The following is an 8,713-nucleotide window of genomic DNA, read 5'->3' on the forward strand; positions in this document are numbered from 1 at the left end:
TCATTCGTGGAGTTCTGATCATTTTGGTCCCTCTCTAGAACATCTTTCAGTAGCCTGTGTAGGGCTGGCTTTGTCATCACAACATTCTTCAGCTGTTCTTTGTCATGAAAGTATTTCACTTCTCCATCAAAGTTGAAAGAGAGTTTTGCAGGGTATAGTAGTCTGGGCTGGAATTTGTTTTCATAGAGGACTTGAAGTACTCTGCTCCATGCTCTTCTTACCTTCATAGTTTGTGAAGAGAATTTGGCTGTAATTCTGATTGGTTTTCCTTTGAATGTGATCTGCTTCTTTTGTCTAGTGGCTTTCAGTATATTCTTCTTGTGCTGAATTTCTGGGATCTTGACTATTATATGTCTCGGTGTGTTTTTCATTGGGTTGAAGTTCCTTGGCGTTCTGTATGCTTTGGTTACCTGAATGTCCGATTGCTTTCTCATATTAGGGAAGTTTTCTGCTATTACTTCTTTTTTTTTTGCTGGAACTGGGGATTGAACTCAGGTCCTTGTGCTTGCCAGGGAAGCGCTTATACCACTGAGCCATCTCCCCGACTCCTCTGCTATTACTTCTGCCCATATTTTTTTTTAATGTCATTTGTATTGACTCCTTGTTTCTCATTGATGCCTATTAGTCTTACATTGTTCATCTTTGCATCATCTTGCAGGTGATGCATTATTCTTTCCTGCATCCTCATTGTTTTTAAGAGATCCTTTCTTACCCTTTCATTAGCTGCACCAGCATCTTCAAGGTCTGAAACTCTGTTTTCACTTTCACTTAAACGGTTCTGCAAGCTTGTGATTGAAATTTTAATTTCATCTATATCTCTTTGACTCTGCTTCATGTGATCTATTTCTTTTCTGTATTGCTCATTCAAGGAATCTGTCATTTTTCTATTCTCCTCTATTTTTTTTAATCAACATCTTCTTTAGAAGTAGTTATAAATTCTTTTGCTGCATTGTTTTTTTCAGATTGGCTTTCCTCCCCATGTTTCTGTAGTTGCTTCTTTATTTCAGATGCTATGAGTTCTGACAGTTCTTTTTTTATTTTAGAAAAGAATTGTGCTCTGAGTTCCTCTATAACTTTCTGTTGTTGCTTATTTACTATCGACCCTATTAATTCATGCATTTTAGCCGAGCTAGTGTCCTCTTCACTTGTTCTGCGTGGGCATTAGGTTTCCTACATATGTTTCTGCATTTGATTCTTTACTGCAGATGTTATTAATTCAGGGATTTCTTTTTTTATTTCCAACCTGAGTTCCTCTATACCTTTCTGCAGCTCTTTCTTTATTTCAGAAGCCGTTGATTCATTGCTTTCAGCTGTGTGATTTCCAATTTGTTCTCTGTTAGTGTCCTCTACACTTGTTATGGGTGGGCTTGGGTTCTGCGGTTGCGTTTTGTTCCTCTTGTCATTTTGTGTAGCACTGTCTTCTGTCTTTTGTTGTAGATCTTCGTTGTAGTTATAACCTTAGCATGTACTGAAGTTCAGGTGCAGATCTACAAAATTTGGATTTATCCAGCTGTGCCTGGCTTGGGTCTGGCTGCTTTGTTCAGCTACTTCCTGCTACTGCCCTTGAGGGTGAACCTGTTGTGCCCTGCTGGCAAGAGTTTCTGCTCCTGGACTAGCTGGGTGGTAGTATCCTCTATCCTCTCTGCAGGGATTTCAGCTGCAGGGTTTCACCCCAGGCCTTTATGCCAGGCCTGAGCTGAGCCTGGAGGGGACAAGGTGGAGTAGTGGGGAGAGGCAGCTCTCCCACACACTCACCAGGCCTGGGCTAGCACTGGGTGTGGGGATTCCAGAAATGGGGCAGAATTTCCTACTCAGCGGGTGGGGTCTGGATGTTGCTGGAGAGCAGTGGCGGGCGTCCCAAGGTGGTGGAAGAGGGTCTCACCCATGCTGCGCCTGGGATGGGACCAGTAATAGATCCTGCCAGCGCAGGGTAGTGGGAAGCTCTCCCACACACTCACCGGACCTGGGCTAGGACTGGGTCTGGGGTTCCCAGAATGTGGCAGTGATTCCTACTCAGGGGGTCGGGTGGTTGAGGTGCTGCGGAATGGTGGGGGGTGTCCCAAGGAGGTGGAAGAGGGTTTTACCCACGCTGCCCCTGGCCTGGGACCAGTCATAGGTCCCGGTGGCACAGGGTAGCTGGAAGCTCTCCCACACACTCACTGGACCTGGTCTAGGACTCGGTCTGGGGGTTCCCGGAATGCGACAGAAATTCCTACTCGGAGGGCAGGGTGGGGGATGTGCTGTGGAGTGGTGGTGGGCGTCCCAAGGGGGTGGAAGAGGGTTTCACCCACGATGTGCCTGGTCTGGGACCAGTAATAGGTCCCCCCGGCACAGCATAGCTGAATGCTTTCCCCAGATTCTTTCCCTAGTAGAATGACCCATCCCTTTATTTCTGAATGTTCTAGGCCATTTGTCATCCTGCCTGGTTGGTGTAGTTTCTCATTGACCTTAATAACTGGGTCTTAATATATTTAATATACTAATATATTTAATATGTAATTAATATATTTGTTACAAGGTCTTACTACACAGCTTGGACTTGTAGTGATCCTCCTGTTTTCAGCCTCCCCAGCGCTGGGATTACAGGCACTCACCACCACACCCCTAGACTCAGTGCCAGCTCAGCATGCCTGGGGGTGGGGCCTACCCACATGTGGTGCTGGGGATCAGGGCATGGTAATAGTAAGAGGCATCCTAAGGGACCTCTTGCACTCCAACTATATTCTTCCTTTCTTCACTGTGGAGTAATAGTTCAGTTTCTCCTTGGTAATCTGGGTCAGTCGCCCAAACCAACACTGTCACTCTCTTTTTAGTTTGTTTACTCAGAATCATATGAGGACTAAAATGACCAGGGGAAAGTCTTAGCTTCTAGCTCAATGGGATCATTGTTGTGCTTCTTGGTACAAGCCTTCCCCATTCTGACACTATGACTTCTAGGTCTAACACAGCATCAAGTCATGGGGGGAGAAAAAAAAGCAAAATTATTGCTAGTCATGCTGAACGTGGTGATGTATGCCTGTAATTGCAACACTCTGGAGACTGAGGCAGGAGGATCACCATGAGTTTGATGTTAGCCTGGGTTACATAAAAAGTTCAAACCCAGCCTGGACTATATAGTGAGACCCTGTCTCAAAAAAATAAACAGATAGATAGATAGATAGATGGATAGATAGACAGACAGATAGATTTGTCTATCTGTCTATCTGTCCATCTATCTATCTATCTATCTCTGTCTATTTTGCATGTAAGTAACTAGGTATAATGTTGAGTGGTACCATTCCTAGACCTATAAATGTTGGCCGTGGGAGAAGGGTTACCATATGTTGGAAGCTGATTCAAAGCATTGTCATACTTCTTTGCCCATGAAGTGCATTTCTTGGTGAGAAGTGATGCTGCATAGAATGATGATGGATGAAGCATCTGTAATTCCATGAATGATACTTTGGGGAAAAGTATTACATGAGGGAAAGCAAATCCATACCTGGAATAAGTGTCTATTCCAGTAAAGATGAAGGGGCCGCCCTTTCCATGATGGAAATGGTCTGATCTAATCGACTTGCTACCTAATTATAGGTGCGGGTCCTATTGGTCTCTGCTGCTGGCAGACCAGGCCTAAAGCAGTGGTGGTAGTCAGCTTGGCTTTGGTGAATGGAAGTTCATGTTGTTGAGCCCACACCTGTCTTCTTCTGCTGCTGCCAAGGCCACTTTGCTTGTGAACCCATTGGGAATGACAAGGTGGCTGAGGAAGCAGTTGACTGCTATCCATAGGGCAGGGCACCTTATCCTTTTCATTATTACAGCCCTCTTTTGATGAGGTTATTCTCTGATAAACATTTACATAGGACAAAAATATCTTAATATCCTTCCCCCATATGGAGAGTCTATCCACATAAGTCTTCTATAAATGTCTTTGTTACCAGTTTCCCAGTCACATTCCTTCCAAGCCCCTGACCATCCAGCCAGACCATTGGTCACAGGCCCTGAATTGGTATACAGTCACATATCTGGCCATTTTTTATTCTGAGCAAAGTATAACAGCAGGGGCACTAGAAGTTCTCCACTGTGAAGACTTATCTTCACCACTGACCTTCAGCAATGTTCTCAGAAAAGGCTGTAGTCCACTTGTGGCTGGCTCTTGCATAATGTGTGAACCATCTGTAAGCCAAGCTCTTGTCTTCTGTTCCTCTGTCAACTAACCACTGAGTACACTGCATGAGGCTGAATGGGTGTGCTAGGGGACAGAGGGCAATATAGCAGGAATAGGAACCACAAGCTCTTGGACCACTTCTTCATGTAACTTGTACCTTTAGGACCTGCTCAAGCCTGATCTCATATAAACCACTTCCACGTGAGGATAGATGTGGCTATGGCTTTATGACTTGGTCAGTCAAAGAGCACCCTGATCATCATGGGCAGCTCAGATCATATGGTCACCTGTTGTTCTGTGGTCAGGTCTTCTGTTTCTAGTAAGGTCCAGTAGCGAGCCAGGGGCTGTTTCTCAATGCAAGAGTTCTTTGCAGATGATGGCAGAGCCTTGCTTTAAAATCCTAAGGGCTTCTTCTGTGATTCTTCAATAGGGGCCTGCCAGAGGCTTCAAGCAGCTTCTCTGTCACTGACATTGAATTTGCAGATCATAGGGCCCAAATGAAGCCTGCACAGCAGCCTTAGTCTATTGCAGGACCTTCTCTTATTGTAAGTCTCATTCAAAACTAGCAACTTTCTGAGTCTTTTGGTAAGTGGGCCAGAGTAACACACCCAAGTGAGGAATGTGTTGTCTCCAAAAACCCAAACAGGCCCACTAGGCATTGTGCCTCTTTTTTGGAGGAAGGGTCTGATGCAACAATTAATCCTTCATCTTAGATGGGAAATCTCTTACCTGCTGCTGCAATGAGACACATTGTTGTCTTGGCCAGACTTGATCAAATTATTTTAGTCAACGAAGGGAACATCTGGTTCAATATAGCTAGCAGTTCTGCATATCTTAGTGAGTAGGGTTGAAGTAAAGGTCAGAGAAAGATGGAGGCATGGGGCTTTGTTTCTTAGGAGAATGTAGCTTGGTGGTCATCACATATACAGAGTCACTAAATTTCTTGCATCTTATAAGTGGTGATTTAGTATAATTAAATGGATCTATGCTGAATATTATTTTAGACAGTTCACACCACACATTATTAGTACTCTCTATATTATCAGAAGGATAATCCATGGTAACTTGAGGTCTCATCAAATTACAGAGGCAATTTGAAGAGCTGATAAACTGATTAGTAAAATGCATCCTTATACAATCTGTTTCTCTAGAACCACCCCATTTCTGGTATCACAATCTGTATTAATTAGGGTTCTCTAGAGGACTAGATTATGGGTGGTGGCTCATTCATTAAAGGCCAGATGTCAAGACATACACTGTATTTCCCCTATGGATGAACAGCAGTAGTTGATATTCTAAATAGAATTTCTGTGAGGCAAATGCAGTAGTTGTAGAGAGCTACCCCAGGGTTCCTATCCTAACATCCCTAAGAGAAGCGGCATCTGCGAAGTGGTGTCCATAATGTTCTCTTTCAACATGTTTGGCCACTCAATTCCCCAGGTCTTCCAGAACCGCTTCTCCACATAATACCACTGCTTCTCTGTGTCCATGCTCGCAGGGCCTAATGACAGGTCAGATGTGGAGAAAGGAGGGAAAATAATTATGCCACTATCAGCCCTCGATCAACTCAGCTGACTTAACATTACCTGTCCCATGCTGTTCAAACTGACTAATAAGAATTTTGATTGCATGACACACTGTGGTGTTCTGGAATTTGTGGTTAATGTGAGGGTATCGGCTACCTTCCACACTGGATGATGCAGAATTTGCTGTTGGAAGAAGGGGTTCTGGTTCAGGTGGAGAGTGTCAACCTTCAAGTGGCCACATACTCCAAATTCCAGCCTCAGAGCCCAGACTTCCTGGACATCACCAACCCCAAAGCAGTATTAGAAAATACACTAAGAAACTTTGCCTGTCTGACCACTGGGGATGTGATTGCCATCAACTACAATGAGAAGATCTGTGAATTACGGGTGATGGAAACCAAACCTGACAAGGCTGTGTCCATCATTGAGTGTGACATGAACATGGACTTTGATGCTCCTCTGGGGTACAAAGAACCTTAAAGACAAGTCCAATACAAGGAGTCAATAGAAAGTGACACTGACCACGGTGGTTATACTGGTGAGTTGGGCTTCCATGCCTTCTCAGGTTCTGGGAATAGACTAGATGGAAAGAAGAAAGGGGTTGAGTCTAGTCTTCCCCAATCAAACCTGGAGACATTAAAAGAGGAATTCCTAATTACAAATTTAAACTTGGTAAGATCACAGAAACTTCATCAGAAATTCACATCTACTCATCAAAAAAGTTGAAGAGGATGAAGCTGGAGGTAGATTCATTGCATTCTCTGGAGAAGGACAATCCTTACAGGAAGGGAAGAAAGCCTTAAGTCCAAACTGTGACTGATTGGAAAATAAAGGAGTCAGTTAAAAAAAAAAAAAAAAAGAAAGATATTCTAAATAGATATCAATCCCCTTGGGTGGGGGCCTGAAACCTTCCTTTCAGGAAAAGTCCTAGTTTATTTCATGTTCACTTGCTACATGACTTATTGTACCAAGTCATTTGATCCCCATTTAATCAGTGTGATTATAATCTTATTGGTTGAGCATAGTTTTGTTCCCCCCCTCATACCCACCTCATGATTTCATTGGACCAATGTTATCTAAGTGTTCATACTTGTAATCTTGTTAGTTGATTATAGTTTTTCCCACCGTAGATCTTCCCAGATCTCTGGTCTTAGATCTCTGGTTCTGAGAGATGAGAAGTGCAGGGAAGGGGAAGAGAGAGGAAGGGAGGGGAAGAGAAGGGAGGAAAAAGGAGGTGAGGGGAGGGGAGGGGAGGGGAGGGGAGGGGAGAGGAGAGAAGAGGAGAGAAAGAGGAGAGGAGGACCAACCCTGGATTTGTATCCTTTTTTTTTTCAGTACCAGGGATTGAATTCAGGACCCTGTGCTTGCCAGGCAAGCACTTATTCTACTGAGCTATCTCCCTGGCCCAATTTTTTTTTTTCAACACCGGGGATTGAACTCAGGACCTTGTGCTTGCCAGGCAAGTGCTTATTCTACTGTGGATTTGTGTCCTAAAGCTTCAGTTTTTCTTAAAGTACAATTTATAAAATCTTTATTTTCATGTTGCCTTTCTACCTAGTCTTAAATTCATCCTTCCTACCTCAGTACCACTCACAAAAATGTAGGATTTGTAAAATTATTTAATTAATTATGTAATAGTGATAAAGGAAAGTGAACATAAAAGTAAATCCCAGATTTCTGGCATAAATCAATGGCTGAATGATATTATTGACCAAGCTGAAGGACAAAGGAGGCATCCTAGGTTTGCAAGGGGTCATCACAGGTTTGGTTGGTAATAATTAAATTTTAAGATGTTCACAAGTGGAGGTGTTGAATTTGGAGTTACAGATAAGGATCTGAAGCTCAGAAAAAAAAAAAAAACTTTTTTCTTTTAGACAGGCTCTCACTAGTAGTTCAGGCAGGACTAGAACTCTCTATGTAGCCCAGCCTGATCTCACTCTCTCATGCTCACAGTGCTTCCCCTGGCTCAGCCTCCTGAGTGCTGGGATTGCAGGTGTATACCACATACCAGGCTAGAAAAAATCTTATTTAAAGAAACTAATTTGACATTCAAAGTTGTGCAAGTGTGTAAAATTAGGATTCCTATTTAGACTATATAAAGTTAGTTAGAAAAACAAATCTTAGGTCTATGTAGTTTAGGCTGGTCATCAACTGAGTATGTAGCCAAATTGGCCTGAAACTCTCAGTGATCCTCCTGCCTCAGCCTTCTCAATACTGGGATTACAGACATGTGTCACCACCATTTTCTGATATCCTTGTTCAGAGTACTGTGATTTTCAATGTAAAGGTCTTTGCTTTTTTTTTTTTTTTTTTTGACAGAACCGGGGATTGAACTCAGGCCCTTGCGCTTGTCAGGGAAGCACTTATTCTACTGAGCCATCTCCCCGGCCCCTTTACTTTTTTATTTTAACTTATGTATTTTAACTTACGTAGTTTAGGCTACATAAGGGTCTCAATATGAAGCTCTGACTTGTAGTGATCCTCCCTCCTATCTTCAGCTTCCCCACTGCTGAGATTTCAGGCATGTACCACCAGCCCCGTGTGTGTCTGGCTCAGCACACACAGAGGCAAGGCTGGCACCATATGTGATGCTGAGGATCGGATCCGGTCACTGTGCTTACCTAAGCAGGTGCTTAGTCCTCTGAGCTATCTCACTGGCCCTATGGTCTTTACTTTCTTCATTAGATTGATTCCTAGGAATTTCATTCTTTTGGGTCTATTGTGAAAGGTGCTGTTTCTAGAATATCCTTCAGAATATTTTGGAGTGCTAGTTTGGTGTTTATGAACTTCCTCAGGCATACTTGGTCGTGGAAGTATCTTCTCCATCAATTTTTTTTTTAACCCAAAATTTTAGGTTTATTATAGACTATGTTTGAACATGCAAATCAACCATACACCACAAAATACTTCCAAAGTGTTGTTGATCTACAAACTTCACAAATGCTTCTCTTTTTTGTCAGATGGTTTTGCAGCATACTAATGCTTAAGAACCTGAAACCTGGCTCATACAAGAATTTTGCATTCGTAGGTTACTCCCTCA

The 8,713-nt window shown here is 43.0% G+C and overlaps 1 pseudogene; it reads left to right on the forward strand.

Annotated features, from left to right (window-relative positions):
* The first annotated feature begins 5,548 nt into the window (after window positions 1–5,548).
* LOC101590014 lies at window positions 5,549–6,493 on the forward strand (annotated as a pseudogene).
* The last annotated feature ends 2,220 nt before the right edge of the window (window positions 6,494–8,713 follow it).

Source organism: Octodon degus, unplaced genomic scaffold (assembly GCF_000260255.1).
Source record: "Octodon degus isolate 3935 unplaced genomic scaffold, OctDeg1.0 scaffold00158, whole genome shotgun sequence".
Lineage (NCBI taxonomy): Eukaryota > Metazoa > Chordata > Mammalia > Rodentia > Octodontidae > Octodon > Octodon degus.